This window comes from Mus caroli, chromosome 16 (genome assembly GCF_900094665.2).
Source record: "Mus caroli chromosome 16, CAROLI_EIJ_v1.1, whole genome shotgun sequence".
NCBI classification, from domain to species: domain Eukaryota; kingdom Metazoa; phylum Chordata; class Mammalia; order Rodentia; family Muridae; genus Mus; species Mus caroli.
The window spans coordinates 38660418-38680511 of record NC_034585.1 but is presented as its reverse complement, the minus strand read 5'-3'; the positions used below and the strand labels follow the sequence as shown (position 1 = coordinate 38680511).

Sequence of the window (20094 nt, the reverse complement as noted above, 5' to 3'; positions counted from 1 at the left end):
TGCTAGTGTATGCAATGGTGTCAGCATTTGGAAGCTGATTATGGGATGGATCCCTGGATATGGCAGTCTCTAGATGGTCCATCCTTTTGTCTCATGAGACACTTTTAATCATTCTGGTTTTTATGTACTTTATATTTCTACACTTGATCTTAGCGAAAAGGCGGAGAAGCAATGTACTTTATATTTCTAAGGGCATATTTCATTCAGAATTTCATGTTTGAAAATATTTATTATTTTAAATAGACTGTATATTGTCCTTAAAATGCACACGCCCAAAAGGACCCCATTTATACTTGTCAGAAGGTGACATAAGGGATTCATTTCTAGTCTAATAATGTACAGTATAAAGGCTAAACTACCTTGTTTTCAATTTCACTGGGTTTTTTTGTTTGTTTGTTTTTTGATTTACAATAAAAGGCAAGGACACAGTAACCGAGAAGAAAAGAATTCCATGGGTTCAGCCTACCCATGCCCTTCATCTTGACTGTCACTCACCCATTACCTAGATTTACTTTTTAAATATAAGTCCAGGCTTAAGTCCAAGACAGTAGAGATGATAAAGGGGGCAAAATGAAACGTTTAGAATATCAGGCACAAGACCAGCACAAGTTCAAACCAGGCCAAACCCCACCAAGGTGACAGGGAAGTGTTCACAAAGTTCCACCCATAACTAAGAAGTCCTTTGCAATAGGTAGCTGCAGGGAGAGGGAAAAATCAATTTTCTCCAGTGGAGTGACATAGGGTATATCAACCACACTCCAGGGCAATTCTCACAGTCAGGAAGGGTTGGTCAACACAAAATGTACACTCTGTGGTTTTTGTGCACTTTTTTTGTGTTTTTCGTTGAGTGGGGGTTGTTTGTTTTGTTGTGTCTTGCTTTTTTTTTTTTTTTTCTTTTATAATGTGTGTCCTTTCTCTTTGTTCTTGGTGAAGAGGAGACAGAGAGGACATGGATTTGGGTGTGTAGGGAGGATCTGGGATGAGCTGGAAAAGGGGAATATAAATATGATCAGCATGTATTGTATGAAAGAATTTAAAAATTAAAAAAAATGTTTTATGAAATCCAGAGAGAGGTAGGATGCGAATGTTCTGGGGAAAGTAAGAGGAGGGGATACAATCACGATGTTTGTATAAAATTAAATGACACATGTAAACAGTGTTAGCAAAAATAATGTTGACAGTGACTGAGGGAGAGAACTGTCATCAACCTCTGACCACTGCATGGACTTATGTAAGACTTGCATGTATGTGTACACACACACATATGCACACACACCACATACACACACACATCACAAACACATACACACACACACACACACACACACACACACACACACTTTCCTCAGAACTATAAGCAAAGATGAACCATGACTGTTACTGTTTGTTATGTAGTGCATACAGCTTTGGATTCTTTACATTAATTCCAAAAAATGTTCATAATTTGGAAAGAGCCAGCTGTTTAAAGGACTTCATTTTGAATGGAGACAGAGTCATTCTGTATTGCCCAGGCTGGCCTGGCACTTGAACTCCTGTGGTCTCTCTCTCCTAAATGTGAGATTGACAGGTATGCACCATCCACTCAATATTCTTCTTTAGAAAGATTCATAGAAGATGAATGTGACCCTCATATCAATACTAAGAGCAATGCATGCAGAGTATGAATTGGACCTTCCTTTTATTTTTAATATGTGTAATTCTTTACTAAATGATGGGATATATATATGTATATATATATATATATATATATATATATATATATATATATATATATATGCAACCTGATGAAAAAATTTAGTATTGCCCATTCATTTTTAGGGCTGAAAACTTAGGACTCATACATTAAGATTACAAATTCCCATTCTTTTTTTTCTTTTTTCTTTTTTTTTATTAGATATTTTCTTTATTACATTTCAAATGCTATCCTGAAAGTTCCCTATACCCTCCTCCCGCCCTGCTCCCCTACCCACTCACTCCCACTTCTTGGCCCTGGTGTTCGCCTGTACCGGAGCATATACAGTTTGCAAGACCAAGAGGCCTCTATTCCCAGTGATGGCTGACTAGGCCATCTTCTGCTACATATGCAGCTAGAGACACGAGCTCTGAGGGTACTGGTTAGTTCATATTGTTTTTCCACCTATAGGGTTGCAAAGCAAGCATTGGTTGCCTGCAGCTTTTCTTCTAGGGTGAATTCTCCAAATCACGTTGGCCTATCAATAGTGTTGTTGAATTTTCCTTGTCACTCAGGCTACCATATTACCAAGATTTCCTGGGTACAGTGTTCCTTTCATGCATATTACATTGTATTGAGACAGATTTCCCATCCTAGTACAATCCTTCTGCCATCTCTTTTGCAGTGTTTTCTGAACTTTAGATGTAAGGCTTGCATTATAATTCTACCAGCTGAGGCCAGGCACCCCACAATTAACTGTTATCTACATTTTCACCAGTATGGCCTTTGAGAATGGTCTCATTTTGCTGCAAAAATAAAGAACTTCTTTGGTGAGGGATGAAAACCAAACTTATCTGAAGACCTAAAGAGAAGTATTTACAATGAGGTTAGAAATTATGCTAGTTTAGTGAAATGACACTAGTAGGATCTACTCTCTCTTTCTTGGCTTCAACAGGCAGTATCATACATGGATTTCCTTCTATTGATCAAGCCTCACAAAAACCCCTGTGGCAGACATGGGAAATCTTCCATCATGCTATTGGCCAGTGAAGTCCAAGAAAATGTCTCATCCAACTCCTTTTACAAACAGGCTACTGCCACTACCCTTCGTTGCCTCTAGGAAATTGAAGCTAAGACACCATACACTTCATATGGAGAACTTAATCAGCAGCAACTGCTACAGTAATGGCCACCCTGAAGACTAGCCATCATAGGACTGGAAGGAACTATCCAAGTAGCCAGGAGAGAAAAGTGGTCAGTAGCCATACCCAGATGTGATACCTATGAACAAAAACAATGTCCAGCATACCCAAATATCTCCTAATGCACAACAATGGCATTTATATTCTGGAGGTAATAAATTCCTTTTATTTCTTTCTTAAGATGAATTCTTCTAAATGCAAACCAAGTAATAAAATCTAGAATGGAACACTTGATACCAAATAATCAATAGTGCCAATATGATCTAGGATATTGTATTCCATCACTTTATTTTTGTCAACATTTGTTTGTCATCCCCATAAAATTTAGAAGTAGTATTTGACCCATTGTATGTGTAAAACAAATCAAAACAAGGAACTCAAAACAAACAAACAAACAAACAAATATCAAATGAATGAAACAACAAGGAAAAATCAGTGAGTGATAAAGAGGACAGAAAGTGAATGTATATCATGTATCTTGTGGATTAAAATGTAAAATCAAGTTAAACAACAGTAAACCTCATACCCTAATCTTCATGGATTAACAACTCACTAACTAAATCAACCGATAGGACATCACATTACAGTGTCTAGATTTCCAAAGGCTGGTATAAACAAATACCCAAAGCAGGACTTCTCCATATTAAAAGAAACTATTAATATTTGAGGCTGAATAATTAATTCTTCATTGTGTGGAATATTCCTATAAAATGTGAGGCATCTCTGGGTTTCTACTACCTGTATGAGAGCAAGTAGCTAGTCCTCAAAAAAGTATGTGGACTACCAATGTCTCTCTTCTTTTTTTTTTAAGATTTATTTATTACTATATGTAAGTGACACTGTAGCTGTCTTCAGACACACCAGAAGAGGGCATCAGATCTCATTACAGATGGTTGTAAGACATCATGTGGTTGCTGGGATTTGAACTCAGGACCTTTGGAAGAGCAGGACTTCATAAGAATGATTAAGTGCTCTTGACCACTGAGCCATCTCTCCAACCTGTGAACTCCCAATGTCAACACACATTTCCAACTTTATTTCAAGGGACAGAGTACCCCATATTGAGTCTTTAGGAATTTGTCATATAGGAATAGCACCTTTGCTATTGACTGCTCCAGCAAACAGTTTTTATTTTCATCACCAGGTCTTATTTTTACCATCCTGACTCTCTCCTCCCAAGTGATTTCTCCCTCAAAAAGACACCAAACATCTTGGCTTTCCATAAGATAATTAAAGCTTTCATCATCATTTTTGATCCTGCTTGACAGTTTTGAAAAACAGTTGAGATTCTAGAACAAAAGCATAAAGCAGCTATAATTTTTTTCAAAAAAAAATGTGACCTTTTGAAATATTCCTGTGTAATGGAGATGTACTGAAATATCCATCCTGACTCCAGCAGAGAGTTACCTACATGGAACTACACATAAGGAGAAAGCAGTTCCTGAGTTACCTGCGTGGACCACTTGCCTTGTGACTCATCACTCCTCACTCATAGCCTTAGAGGTGGAAACAGAGCTTGATCATAGAGATGGGAGCAGAACCTTTTACCTATGAGCAATGTTGACTGGATAACTCTATGGTCTGTGCCTAGTGAGATTTGCACTACTTTGTCTTTCTCTAATGTTAGATAAAATATAAGCTTTCCAAGTTACACCATATATTCTAATATTTTCTGACTTTAACAGGAAGGTGCTCAATATAAAATTGAAATGATAAAATGGCTACTGTTGATTTTAAGTTGCAGTACTGAATCTTCTGTCCTGCAGTCTGATAGCCTGAGAAAAAGACAAGGCCATATGCTTTTGTTCCCCTCCCCCATTACATACACTGTGCATCATCTACCCTACATCCCATAACTATAACAGGTATGGCACTGTTTTGGTGATTTGCAAAGTATATAAGTGAATCCAGCATTGTTCTCCCTATGCCATTGGATATAGCTTTACCATTAGGAACTAAGAGAAGTAGGCATTGAAGGCCTACTTGAGGCCCAAGTGAATGTGTTTCTGAATGTCCATGTTCACACCCAGAGTCCTAAGTATCTGTGTCTATAAAGCTTGTATAACTAAACTGTAGAAAACTACTGCAGTTTCATGGACCACACGGTTTTGAAACTACAGTTTGAGTTCTAATAAACTGTAAACAAGACAAATTTTTAAAAAGAACACAAAAGTAAGATTATTGATTTGAAAGTTATCTGCTGAAAAACTAGAAATTCTTTCCTTAAACTTATTTTTTTTTCTGTTAGCACAGAAAAATATTTTGCTGGCTCAAATTATTGGCTAAACACAAGACAGTGAGAAATGATAGAGGATATTTTGTTTGATCTATTAAGCATCTCATCCTTTGGTAACATTATCATAGTTACTCTTATATTGCTGTGTACAGACACTATGAAATATACAGCTACTACAAAGAAAAGAATTTAATTGGAGGCTTGCTTGCAAATTTAAATAGTCCAATATCATCATGGCGAGGAGTGTGGTAGGAAGCAGGAAGGCAGGGTGCTGGAGAAGTAGAAGTTTTTACATACTAACATCCAGGCAACAGATGGAGCGAAGACTCTAGGCCTGGTGTGGGCTTCTGAAACCTCAAAGCCCATCCCCAGGGACACACCAACTCCAACAAAGCTACATCTCCTAACCTTTCTAAACAGTTTCTTGCCCTGATGATTAACCAATCAAATATATGTGCCTATGGGAGCCATTATCATTCAAATCACCACAAACATATGCAATTATTTTACATTTTTAATGGATAAAACATAATATAATTTTGTAGAAATGTATAAGGATACAAAAATTATTTTCCCTTTATACAGTTATGATGAAAGAATAGGCATGCAATCATCCCAAAAGTCACTACTCTTGGATAAATAATAATTTTTCTTGAAACAAGGTTACACTATGCATCCCTATGAGGCCTGAAACTTTTCTTTGTTGACCAGGTTAACCTCAAATTCATAGAAATGCGTCTACCTCTAGCTCCTGAGTGCTGGGATTGGTGGTATGTATAACCATTTGTGCCTAATACAAGAACTTATTAAGAATAAATGTTATTTTTGCTTAAATGTAGATTTTTCTTGTTTAAAAATAAAATGTACCTGATACAACTTTGACTCAGACTGTGCTAGGGATGCTGCTGCCCTCTCTGCTGGACACATCTTTCTTCACTGCCTCAACTGATTTTAACCTAATAAGCTTTATATTATACTCTCTATCTATCTGTCATGTTTAACAACCCTTGTTTGAACATTTACATCAATACAGCATAAGTATATTTTCCTTTGTGTCACTTCCTTTTTGTAATTATAAAGCACCTTGTCCATACTCTTCATAGGTGAGTACCACGAGACGGCATCCCAGGGTTCCCTGTAGGAAGACATTTGTGAGCCACAGATGCTCTCAGGTACTTTTCTGTTGGGCATGCTCCAGCTGGAATTGTTCCTTTTTATTTTTTCTATTTTTTTTGTGACAATGATGCACATACACTAAAGTCTACATGGGCCATTTACCATCATGCAATAAGAATTCTCCATGTTTCTATAAAATCTTCATCTATGAAGATTATTTTCAGTTATGTTCACTTATGGGGTTGGAGGCTATTATCAGAGACGATGTTTCTAAGAACAGGTCAAAAGTTCTAGCGAAGCAACTGTCCTTTAAAGTCTTTTATGCAACCTAGATACTATGAGCACTTGATTGGCTAAAAACAGTACTTCTCCTATATGCTATATGTGTGATGGAAAAATAACAGAAGATAAGATCTTCCAGGGCTTAAGTAAAATGACAGGTTTCAGAGAAAATACAACTTCATCAGTTAGAGCAGCGTTCAAAGGACCAAGTGTGTGATCACCTTAGTATGAGTCTAACAGGAGCTCTTTCCTGTCCTGTCTCCAAGAGAACTGAACTAGTAGGAGGAGGAGGAGAAGGAGAAGAAACAAAAGCTGTGCTAACAAAGGGTCACAGCCATGTGCAACCAATTGAACTATGCCTAGTGTGATTTCAAGGACAAGGCCATTAAGAAGTTCATCATTGGGAACATTGTAGAGGCCACTGTTGTCAGAGACATATCCAAAGCAAGCTTCTTCAATGACTATGTGTGTCTCAAATTCTATGTCAAGCTGTATTACTCTGTGACCTGGGCCATTCATTGCAAGGAATAGATCTTGTGAACCCAGGAAGGACCTAAAACCCCAGCCCTGACTTAGACCCTCTGGTGCTCCATGACAACCTTTACTAAAGCCCTTGTAAAGAGATGGTTTCATAAGGACAGAAGAAATAACACCTTGGGGAGTTAAAGTGGAAGTTATACTTAAATTAAAAGAAAGATTCTAACAGGGGTCTGGAAAATAAATAAATATATTATTGATGAAGTAGAAATACATGCCAGATAAGTGCACCAACATATTCATACCAGCTCTGGTTGCAGCAATATCATTCCTTTTTTCACAAGAGAATAAAAATAGGACTCAGAACTTGACTTAATGAGCGGGAGATCATAATGAATCCAAAGGGAAGAAACAAGGCAAGCAGTCAGTAGGCCCCAGTCACTGATGCTACATTGTGTATTCTCAGCCTCATGCCCATAAATATTTGAGCTTCAAGGCATCTGTGAAACTCAAGTTATTGTAATTAAAATATGGTTTTAGGCAAATATTTATTTTTTCAGAAGGCAGTGGTTTCATCAGATTCTCGGGGGAGAGGGGCATACAGCAAATACTGTTAAGTATTATTATGTGATGCCAAATGAGCAGGAAACCTTATGTCATCTTTCGAAAAATGTATGTTCGTTAAACAGTCTGCAGACATAAACACTTCCCTCTCCTGGGTGTATGCACCTGTGTGGAGGAATGCCTATGCAAGTGTGTGGAAGAGAATGGAGGATTCAGGGGAGGGCTCCTGTGTTGTTCCCTGCACCAGCCACCTTTTTGTTTCAATGTTGATATTCTGACTTGTCTCTCACTGGTTTGGAGCTGGCCAAGTCATCTAGCTAGCCGGAGAGACCCCTGAATCTTCTTGTCTCTATTACCCTAGCCCTGAGATTATATTCATATAACACAATTTCTGATTTTTTTCTCTTCCTAAGGTTGAAATTATAGTGTCAAGCTCACAAGACAAACACCAATAGAGGATCCCTCATTTATTCCTTGCTCCTTCCCTTCCCTCCCAACTTCTCCTCTTTCTCCCAGCACCCTCCCTCTTTCTCTCTCCTTTTCCCTCTCTCCTCCTCCTTCCCTTTTTCCTCTGCAGTACAAAGATTTGGATTCAAGGCTTTGCTCATGTGGAGTTAAGCCATCAGCCAAATTTTATCCTCCCTTTCCCTAGTTTCTTCCCAGGGTTATTCCATCCTTATTTATTTTATGCAGAAAATCCCTTCATGTATATTTTCTTTATACCAAAGGCTTACAAATATCAACATAAATAAAGGTACAACCAATACCATTATGGATATCACTGCTATTCAAATTCCTCCTCCATAATAATAAGGGGCTTTTTTTTCTGGGCTTTATATGCATCTATATTCTGCCCATGCCCCTCCTTGTCCATTGTGTTTGAGGCCCTCATATAGAAACTCCCTACTATGTGCACTCAGTGTTGCTAACAGAGTAGGGATGTTCCCAAGGGCAGCTGTGAAAGTTAGGAGGATACCACTAAGGAAAGAACAGGGGAATGGCATTCCTTGCTTCTTATCATCACATATCACTGTTGATAGCTTGAAATGTTGGGAGCTTTATATGACTCTTATAAAAGTAGAGCCTTCCTTTTAAACTCTGTATAGCCACCATTTTCATGCAGATATGTAGACCATATACTCTGCCCTGTTTAATTTTGCTCAGCTGTTTATCTCTCTGTGGGATTCAGGAGTAGCAAACAACCGAAAGAAACAAGAGTAAAAGAAAAAAAAAAAAGATCAGCAAGGAAAACCTATCCAAAAGCCTATCGCAGACCGAAGGGGAGAAATCCAGGTCTGCACAGATGAGTGCTTTTAATTAGGGAGAGGGCTGAACAGCAAAAGGCTTATGCTAATAAGCAGGCTCTTTTAATCAGCTTATTAAAAAGAAACATTTTTAACAGCCAAAATAGTTTCAAAAAATGGTAATTATTAGAAAAGCATTAGCAGGTTGATGGTGGAGGAAGAAAAAGGCTGGCCATGAACTGAAATTAAAAAGCTCTCTGGATGCTGTAGGCAGGCCCAGTGGTCCTGAAGAAGTGGGGCAGCTTTCTTGTGGTCACGCTTAGTGGCCATTCCGTCCCTTCTTGCCCAAAATACTGAATTCCTATCCAGATCACCTACTCTCACTTCATTTTTTGTTTCTGGTTGTTTCCCCTACCATTTCTAACATGTTCTTTCCAAATACTTTTTTTTTCCTCCTGGTTTTTGTCTCCAGGCGTTTTGGCTGTGCTTTCTTTCCTCTGATAAATATGCTTTTCTTGTCTACTGTTCTCTGTAGCCCAAACATGTTCAACTGATCTAACTAGAATTTCAACGCGGTAAAAGAAAATATCTCATGGTTGGCTTCTAGGGGAGCATTTTCTAGTAGATTCATTCATCCTGCATTCTAGAAAAAAATCTTCTGAAGAGTTACTGAATTCTGTTGCAATGTGGCTCAAAATATCGAGATATAATACTGTGAGAAAAGTTCTTGGTTTTACTGAATTTTCTATGAGCCATCAAGATAAGAGGGAATGAATGCAGAAAGGTGGTAAACAGAAAGTAGAAAAAGTTATGAAACTAATCAAATGAAGCTAAGACAAAGCAAACAACACAACTGAACTCTCCCCAGTCCCCCAGTCCCCCAGTCCCCAGTCCCCATCTCCCATCTCTTATACAAGATATCAAGGAAAGGGCACTGCTTGAATCCATGGACCTAATCTGAAGCCTCAGAGGCTTATCCTGGGCATCTGGAACCACAGAAGATGCACAGCAACTACCCTGAGTTCAGGAGAAGGAAGGAAGGTATGCTCTAGCTGCTTCTTCCAGCCTGCTACCCACTCACAGTGCCTTGCTTCCACCAGGTCCAGCAATGGGTCATTAGAACAGGGAATTTGAGAATCTAAGCCTCTGGAGGTCATACTCCTGCCACAAAGGAGAACTGGGCCATGAATAGATGGAGTGAGATGACCCAGCCACCCAACTCCAGCACCCACCAGCTGCTTGACATTGAAAGGCAGTCAGGTGATGAAAATAAAACTCTAAGTCAACAGGATTGAGGCACACATGAACTCACAGAGACGGAGGCAGCATGCAAGACTCTGCACCAGGTAGGGCCAGAGAGCTGAAAGGAAAAGTGGACCCATGCCCCCATCCCTAACCTAGAAGCAATCTCCAACTGATAAGCATTTGCAAACAAGAAAGTTTAGTTTCCTCCAAGGGAGACTCACTGTGGAAACAAACTACTCCGAAGGGTAGGGGACATGGTCAACAGTAGATGGTCAGCAACAAATGAACTCAGTGGCATCCCTGGGGGTCTTTTGTCTTATAATGTGTATGTCTTACAATGTCTTATAATTCCTCTTTTTCTTTTTAAAATTTTTATCTCATTATTTTTATTTTATTTTATTTATATATTTTCTTCTCTCTTTTTACCCTATAGGTCTTTGGAGCATCTATTATGGCTTTGAGTTTAGTGTTGCCATGGGAACCCTGTGTGTGTGAACAAATGACTCTTGTTTCTAGTGCCTTCTCCTGAGCTCTTTTAGTTCTCCTGCTTGTTTTCTCCAATTCCGATGTGTTGGTTTTTGTTTTATCTTATTTTATTTTTATTATTATCCTTCAGAAACCAACTGTTTGTTTTCTAGTAAGAGACAAAAGGGGAAGTGGATCTGGATGGGAGGAGAGGTAGGGAACAACTGGAGGAGGAGAGAAAGGGAAAAACCATAGTCAAGATCTATTATGTGAGGAAAAAAATACATTTTTTAATAAAATGAAAACCAGGAAAAATGCAGTAGATCATTCTACTTGGCTTCCTCTTCACGTCTTTCATATGTTCACCCATCGCTAATTAAATAGGAACACTGTTTTGAACATTCTATCATTGCTATTTTACCTTAAAAGACAGATTTAACCTGATAAATTTTGTTGGGAGACCTAGAGTTATGCAATTTGGGTGTGGGAATTGTATTCTTATCACTTTCTCCTTTGCCATAGTGAGAACAGCCCAAATATACACATTCAAAATTGATCACCATGACCGTGACCGAGCACCAGGAGCCAGTGATGTACAGAATGCCCTCCCCACCATTTATTATTTACACATTTATTATTCTAACCACTCTCTACTAGAAAATAAACTCCAAGAAAAGAAGGACTCAGGCTCATTTTCTGCTGACAGACACTGAGTATTAATAATTTTGGATAAATGAATAGGCAGTGACCCCCTTACTGCCTTTGATATTAAATGTGCTAGGTGAGTTTTGCTGACTGCCTTATATTATGAATCTATATCTCTCCTTAAGCTAAGGCTCTTTTCTCTTTTGCTTGAGACTCTTAGCATGCACTTCCTGGATTATTCTGAATGTTCTGAATCTCCAGCCTCTTTCCTGATAAAGCACTTTTCATAACAACATCACAACTATTAGTCAGGGTGAGACGCCGCAGAAGAAATCAATCCTTATCATTTATTCTCCAGAACTCAGAAGAAATGAAATGTTTGTATTAAGAGGTACAGTTGGCATAGCCTCACAATTGCCTGGCAAATACAGAAGTGGATACTCACAGTCATCTATTGGATGGAACACAGGACCCCCAATGAAGGAGCTAGAGAAAGTACTGAAGGAGCTAAAGGGATCTGCAACCCTATAGGAGGAGCAGCAATAGGAACTAACTAGTATCCCCTGAGCTCGTGTCTCTAGTTGCATTTGTAGCAGAGGATGGCCTAGTAGGCCATCAATTAAAGGAGAGGCCCTTGGTATTGTGAAGATTATATGCCCCAGTACAGGAGAATGCCAGGGCCAGGAAGCAGGAGTGGGTAGGTAGGGGAGCAGGGCGGGGGAGGGTATATGGGACTTTTGGGATATCATTTGAAATGTAAATGAAGAAAATATCTTAAAAAAAAAGAGGTGCAGTTAGTGCTGATGTGGCTATAACATATACATATAAACAATGCATAGGGTCATACTCTTTCCTTGATCCATTAACATCTCCATTGTTTTCTTGTTACCCAATAGATGAAATTAAAAATGCCTCAATAATACAGATCCTCTCAAAATGGCATCCCTAATTTTCTCTTAGCTTTAATTTCTTCCCCCCCCCTTTTTTTTTATATTCGATATTCAGGTCAGATGAATGTTCTCACATTTGTCCTAACATACCAGAACTTTCCATAAAATTGATTCTTAGTGTCTATCACTCCATCTGTAAAAGAATTTTCCTTTACATCACTGGAGAAACTACCAAGATTCTTCTTAAGCCAAGTCCAATGGGCTCATTTGTGACACCTTTCCTATATCTCCTTAATGAAATTGATTCTGTCTCCTCTGTTTGATTATAATGCTACCATATCACATTTCTTATATGTGTAAGTTCTGTGCCTCCCACTGGACTATCAACTCCCTTAGGAAAGGGAAGATACCGTATCTATCAATGCTTCTCTGTAGCCTAATGGTTCCATGAAGCAGAATTCGTTGAATGAATGAAAAAATGGATTAGTTAATTCAAACACGCTTGAGAGACTGTAGCTATTTCCCCATTTATAGTCCCACTTTCTCAAAGGAAATCAAAATTGTGAGTATTGATTTTAAGGAAAGAGAGACTGGAGAAAAGGTTGAAAATAGAATGTACTTCAAAAATGATATGCACAGGGACTCCTCTGCCCTTTTCATTACACACCTCCTGTCTCCAACCTATCATTCTTTAAGTGGGGGTGGGGATAGGATAGCATGAAAGTGGGCCAAATGTAGGCAGCCTTGTACTGTGGCTTCACAGGTCCTCATGGAAAAAGCAAATCAAAGAATATTAGAAGTAGAAAGAAATGTCAGCACTAATCTACACCGAACTGTTCACTTGCCTATTAGGAAAGCCATACATTAAATAAGCTTGGCTTGCCTGCAACCACACAGTTAATAAGTAGCCGAATCTTAATTCAAGTTTTCTAAATAAATACAGGCCAATGCTCCTTTAGCACACCATAGTTCTCTTTGACATTTTTGTTATTTCCCAGACTTAAAAGACATTCTTATTCTTTCTAGCATGGGTTTTCTTTCTACGTTCTTTTTTTTTCAAATAGTCTATACATGCTTAAATGCAATTGTCTGATATATAACCAACTGAGAACATTTATGGGAAGGCAGAGGGATGTCAGTTGATATTAAAAATAGAGTCTGCATCTATAAAATTTTGCCGGATTTAAAATATGAGGAGCACAATAGTATTGCCTGTACCTAACGGGAGCCTACAACACCTAAATGCATGTAATTTAAAACCTCTATACCTTCCTTGCAGAACAATCTTATTTTCATTGTCATGTTTTAATGTGAATGACTATAGCAGGCAAATGCCAGTATTCACAGCCCTAGTCCTAGTTTGTCTGAGAAAATTATGCCAAGCGTGCAGTGCCATCTGGTCCTGTAGCGATGCCATCCTTTCATTTCTCAGCTCCGTGATAAACAACCCGACTGCACGTCATTCTCCGAGCTTCACAAGCACCTCGGGGCAAGAGAGGAGGGGATGTGTCCCCCCTCCCATGCCACATCTAAAATGATGCATATGGCTGGGCGGGCATGAGAAAGGCAGTTCTTGAACATTTGGGCCAGTGATGAATGGGAAGGCAGCTCTAAGCACTCAAAACAACCACAGGACAGAAATATTTTCTCATAATTTGCAGAGATCCTGGTAGGAGTGATTGTGGGGGAGAAAATACATGAGGCAGAGATGGGGTGATGAGTCTCATCTTTACTGATTCTGGTCATCTGCCCGTTAGCAAATGCTCAAAGGTTGGGCACATGGTTAGAAAATCAAGTGGTAGAGTTACAGAGAACGGTATGGTGTTAATAATTTATGCAGGGCTTATGGCCCATTTTCTGTGGGACATAAAAGTGAGGTCATGAAGCTCTGATATTGATGAGAACATAAGGAAGTTGAGAGAATTCTATGTCTGGGAGTAACTATTGCCTAACGTTTAAGATGCTTCTGTTTATGTCCCCTCTTTGCATTGAACTTGCTGTTTTTCAAACTGCCTGGTGCTTTTTCAGTGTTTATCTATTATACAATGGCTAAGGCTTTTAATAAATTAATTGTTATATAACATCCATTTCATTACCTGAGACACTAATAAATAGTTTATTTATTAATACATATAACCAATTATATATACAATTATATATTATATAATAAGTTATAATGATATATAAAAAAGAAATATCAAAAAATATTAATATATCAAGAAACAAGTTGCTGATATGACAGTGGAAATGTTACAGATGGGATAATTAAAGATACATTAAGATGTTTAGAGATATTTTGAGAAAATTGTAGAAGCAAAGTAGATGATGGGCTAGAACTGAAATTATTTGAATATTAGGAAAAGCTTTGTTTACTTTCTGGAAAAAAAGAGTTTCTATGTGCATAAACAAAAGGGAAATAGCAGGGCAAAAATTGGCTTGGGAATGAGAGACCCTCCTCGGTTTTTACTAATAAAATTCAAACTCTTGAAAGAACATGTAAATTTTATAATTAAACCCAAATTATAGTAAAAAAAAAAACTGCTATAGGGATGCTTTTTGAGTTCATTGATTCACATAAGCATGTTGAGGGTGACATACTCCATCTCCTGAGTTGTCATGGAACATTCTCAGATCCTGGTGGCCTACTGCAGAAAGTGCATTTGAGCCCACACGGGCCAACAGAAACATCTCAGGAGAATAAGAGATACTAGTCACCTTGAGGGCTTGTGTAATAGCTATTCCTGGTTGTCAACTTGACTACATCTAGAATGAACTGCAATCCAGAATCAGAGGGCACTTTTGTGATCCAGATCTTGAGGCTGGAAGACATAAGTTTCTGACCTGCGGCAAAGTAGTACATGCCTTTAATTCCAAGAGACTGAGGCAAGGAGATCTCTGAATTCAAGGTCAGTCTTCTGGGTACTCTATACCTAGCAGATTTCACTCAATACAGAAATCAGTAATTGATGCTTTTGGATTGTCTTTAATGAGTGTTGTGGACAGGTATGACGCTACAACATGGGCATAGTGCTAATTTTATAGACAACACCAGTATCATCAGACTTTCAATTGCATTTATCACTAGAATGATTATTTATAACAATAATATATGAGTGTGACTGTGTGTGTGTATAACTAAATTCTCTCATGATGCTAAGACTAGGCATTCCTATGAATGCCAACTTATAAACAAGGTACCTGTCATCCAGAGAGATAAGAGACCTGCCCAAGGTCACTTAGCAGTTTAGTGGCAGTGTACCGAAAACACCTAGATGGCCTGATGTCATGTCTTTTGTTGCTGAAGAGTACTGAGTTGTATACTATAGGATCAGATTCAATAATGTGAATAACAGGCTGCTAGGCAACAAACCCATGTGGTAAACTCTTTCAAGGTCACCTCTGGGCAGCCTGAGATGCCATGTCCAATCCAGGGTTCCAATCATTTTATGTCCTTTTTGTATGCACTAAAAAGAAGAACTCTAACACTGCCTATGCATTTGGCTACTCTTTTCTTTTCAGACATTTGTACCCTGTGTCCTGATTGACATTGACTTGCAATTCATCCCTCTATGTAAATTACCTAAGATACCATAATCTTTGTGTAGAAATTAAGTATAAATGTATTGTCAGGAGGAAAGAGCAACTGATTCTCAACTGCTCTCAAAGAAGGAAAGAAAAGCAATTGGTGTTCTGTGGAAAGCCAAACCAAGAGAAAACCCAGAATTGGTGGGAGAAAAAATGTTCAAAGAATGATGAGCTGACTTGTTTGTCTCTTGGCTGGGAATCCAGTGAATGGGCAGAAGCTGAACAACACCATGTGTTTTCATGTTACAATTGGCTCAGTTCCTCCCTTATCCAGATATACTGACCCTTTTCAACAATCTGAAGCTTCAAGAAATAGTTTTCCATTTTACCAAACATGTCCCTGTTGTTTACAACAGATTAGCTGAAACAATAAATGATTGGAATAAATTATCGTTAATTTAAGATAGAAACATCTTACTTGAATATCAGTTTAACTTATGATTTCTCTCTGATGAAATCCTCATCCAAATTTCATAAACTCTGGCATCTGAATTGCAAATCCATCTAGAAAGATTAGTTCTGATAATTTGAGGTGGCCACAGTTAACACAAAGAGAGAGAAAGAGCACGGGTCAATACTAAACAAATAATCTATAACAAAACTTGGTCCTGAGGCCAAAGGCACCTAGCTAATATTTGAATATTTTCTCTGTGAGGTTAGTTAAACCAAAAGCATCAGGTAGATTCCTTATCAAAGGAGAGGTCACAAATATACAGGTAAAGGCAAATAAAAATTTTAGGTGATGAATCAGTCTACGTTCCATTACTATAAGAAACTAACGGAGCATTGATAAAATGGATACCAGATGACTTGTGGCTTCTGGTTCTTGAGGTCCAAGACTGAGAAATTGCACATTGGGGATGGATGACATGCTCACTGTGAGACAGTTGAGGGAGTACATGGCATCTTCACAAGGCAAGAGACAGAGGGTGGCTAAGTCTCAAAGAGCCCCCAGCCGCTCAGCTGGATGGCCATGGATCCACTCTATATCTCTATTTAATCCTAATCACCTTGAGACTCTCTCGCCTCTGAGCATTGCAGTGGGATAAAATTTCCACTGTCTTATACTTCATAACTCGGACCCTGCCAATGGTGCTGAACGCACACAGATCAGATCAACTGAGGTTCTGCTTTTCACTCAGCAAATTGTAAGGGAAGGGGCTCTTTCAAGAGCACAGGATGAAGTAGAGCAAACTATCTAGGCAGCAGTAGGAAATGGCATGTTTCATAGCCGGGGCTGTGGCAAGGAGTTTGTACTTCAGGCTGAAGAGCAGTTAGAACACTCCCAGCATCCCAATTAAAGATTTCAACACTTCCAATGATCTTAGTTTAATTTTATAGGAACCTTGTTTCTTTATACGTTCCCCAATTCTGAATCATCTGTAAATGATATACCTTTCATTTCAATGGGTGATAAAGCATGTTGCTTGTTAAGCTTTAAATCCTCAAAGCTGGGAAACTCGTTCTGATTCTCTAACATTTGACCAATAGTGACAAATCACCAGCTGTAGGCAGCCCAAGCAGCCAATGTTTATTAAATGTCTCACTCAACCCCAAACCTCATGAATTGTTTAGCATACAAGAGAGACAAAAAGCCAGTATTTCTCCTTGTGTCAGTTCTTGTTAGGAATGTCTCTGCTCTTCTTGCTGCTGGCTAGGAGTAACATTAACATTCATTGTCCTTAAACACACGGGGCCTTTGGGGGCTCTGTATACACAGCTAGTCCTGTGTTCCATGCAGACAAATGCATACCCAGTCCACAAGCACAAAGCAGCAAGTGAGAGGAATTCACCAATGGTACATGCTTGTGGGATGGGGCAGGGAACTTGCACCACTGAGCACCATTCAGATTTCTAGAGAAGAGCCCCAGTAAATGCATAATAAGAAAGGTTATAAAATCAACTAGGTGGACAAAGAGAGACCTTCCAAACCCTCATTTCAATCGAGACCTAAGGGAATTACTTTAGGTAGACAGTGATGTGGAAGATGGATGCTTACCCAGCCTTTAAACTATATAAAGATTTCACTGTCATTTATTTATCTCATGATGCCTCCCACTGTGAACAGTAATCAGAAGACACACTTCAAAGGTGGTGATGGTCTTGTTTTGAAACGCCCCAGAGATTTGTCTAGTGTTGGGCTTTCTTCTGATGCTAAACGCTGAAACATTTTTAATGATGTTTTCAGAGAAATCACTTAAGCACTATAGGTGAGAGTAAATTGAGGGAAAGTTTACTGCAAAACATATGCATTAAAAAATTATTAATTTTTTTTTATATATGCGAATATTGTAGCTGTCTTCAGACTCACCAGAAGAGAGCAGTGGATCCCATTACAGATGGTTGTGAGCCACCATGTGGGTACTGGAAGTTGAACTCAGAACCTCTGAAAGAGCAGTCGGTGCTCTTAACTGCTGAGCCATCTCTCCAGTCCCAAAGTGTGTACTTATTAGGTGTTCAGCTCTACATTGCTAGGGTGTGCTTTCAGCTGTCCCTACAAATGTCACCATAAATTTAATGTCAGGGGATTTCCATGCTTTTCAGCAATTGCCAGAGAGACTGCTTTAAGATAACTGTCAAAAAAAAAAAAAAAAGAGGGGCAGAGCAGAGGATGGATGTGTAAGGCACAAATCCAGCTCAACTAAGAGAGAAGCCAGCTTTGTCTACATGCACTGACCATCTTAAGGGAAAGACCTCAAATATTGAATCAATCTCTTCCTTTCCAGGAGTCTTTGATAAACCTGACCTCAGGGTAAGCTAGCAGTCACAAAGCTTTTGCAACTTCAAAGAGCTCCTGGAACTATGGGGCACAGTTTATGCCCCAGGTTCTCCCAACTCTTTCAACATAAATGGAGCACTATGGATCTCTTGAACCGTCTTTTTTCTATATCAAATGAAAGGGGTCAGAGAAATTGATTTATTTTACAAGTTAAATAAAAAACAAAAGCAAACACATTTCACAATCTGTATGTGAGGACCAGCCCCACCATGTGATTTGGAGTAATCAGCTGTCAGCCATGGAAATTCAGCAAAAGGCAAATGGTATTTTTCCATTACCAACAACCATACCCTAATAAAGAGTTCTGGGATGGTTGTAAGCATCAGCTCACATCTCTGGAGAGACACATTTTTCTAGACGTGACGCATACTGTACCGTTTTATGACTGTAATTTGTCTTTTATCTCTCAAACATATTTTTGCACATGATGGTTCTTAGCAGCCCAGAGGATTGCTAAGCAACCCAGATGATTGCCTGCTTCTTCAGTTGAAAATAAAAACCAGATAATTAAGAATAAGTGAAATTGAATAACTTTTCTTCATTGGTTTCCATAGGTGAAGCTAGTGCTCAGGAAAGCCACTCTAACTTCCATTGGCATGCTTCTGGCTTCTCCTTGGTGTGTTTCACACTGGGAACTAGCAGTGGCTTGGCTTTGATCATGTTAGAACCTTTAACTTTAGAATTAAAGGAAAGAAAACACATTGAAACTTAGCCATAGAGAATAATGACAGAAAAACTGTGGAGTAGTGTACCTGATCCAGGAGGCCATGTCAGAGTTAGTTCTTCTTTTTCAAGAATCCAATGAGCTCACCCACCATCTTCAACACACTTCTATGAAGTGCACTTGGAGTGACAGCTCTGTACATTCTTTTTAAATACTTCATGCTTCTTTACATTGCTTTCTTTTCCTGCAATTCTACAATGGTCCTTCATGCTGTAAAGCCTAGCAACACCAAGTGCACATTCATCATGAAGAAACTTTCATGTGATAACCTTCAAACTATTGTTTTTTCATATACATTGAACATCCATGAAATATTTTCTCAAGATGGAACCATCATGAATTAGAATGTATACTAAATACCTTGTATAACACAATATAGAGGAGGGAAAATGTTATTTACTAACGAAAAATCTTCTGCATCTAGTTTATAACTATGGTCTATTCATAAGACAGAAGTCTGTTCATAATTTATGCATTCATTTGTATAACGTGGATCAATATTGAACTTGCTACTCCTTAGTTTTGGAGGAAAGACTAATAACTACACCATAAAATGCAACCAAAATAGGAATAGAATAATTGTGTGGAAGAAAGAGGGGGAGGGATGAAGGAGAGAAAGAGAAGGACAAGGACAAGGATAGACAGAAGATGGAAAGAAGAAAGAGAAAAAGAAAAGAGGCTACCTCAAGGCTATAAAGTATCAATAACTGGCCTCACCCACTCCTGAGTAACCAGAGCCAGTTCAGTCTTTAACATTTTCTGTCACAAGTAAAAATAGAAGCCAAGTGTCTACCTATGGCTTTAACCAAACCTCTGACTACAATTTATTTAGTGATTGGATTCCCCACTCCCTCATCTTCCTTTCTTTTATGCAGATAATCTAAAAGTTAGAACTATTTCTCAAGAAATTTCCCAGATTTTGAAACAGCTCTCTCTCTCTCTCTCTCTCTCTCTCTCTCTCTCTCTCT

The 20094-nt window shown here is 38.6% G+C and overlaps 1 protein-coding gene and 1 long non-coding RNA gene across 3 annotated transcripts in view; one reads left to right on the top strand and one right to left on the bottom strand.

Annotated features, from left to right (window-relative positions):
- The window catches only part of LOC110311483, a 6791-nt gene extending 4103 nt beyond the window's left edge, over positions 1–2688 (top strand). The window contains exon 3 of the long non-coding RNA XR_002379959.2: positions 2628–2688. This is a non-coding gene — a long non-coding RNA (uncharacterized LOC110311483). The remainder of the gene's footprint in view (positions 1–2627) is intronic.
- The window catches only part of Lsamp (limbic system associated membrane protein), a 2106845-nt gene that overhangs the window by 428535 nt on the left and 1658216 nt on the right, over positions 1–20094 (bottom strand). The window lies entirely within an intron of this gene.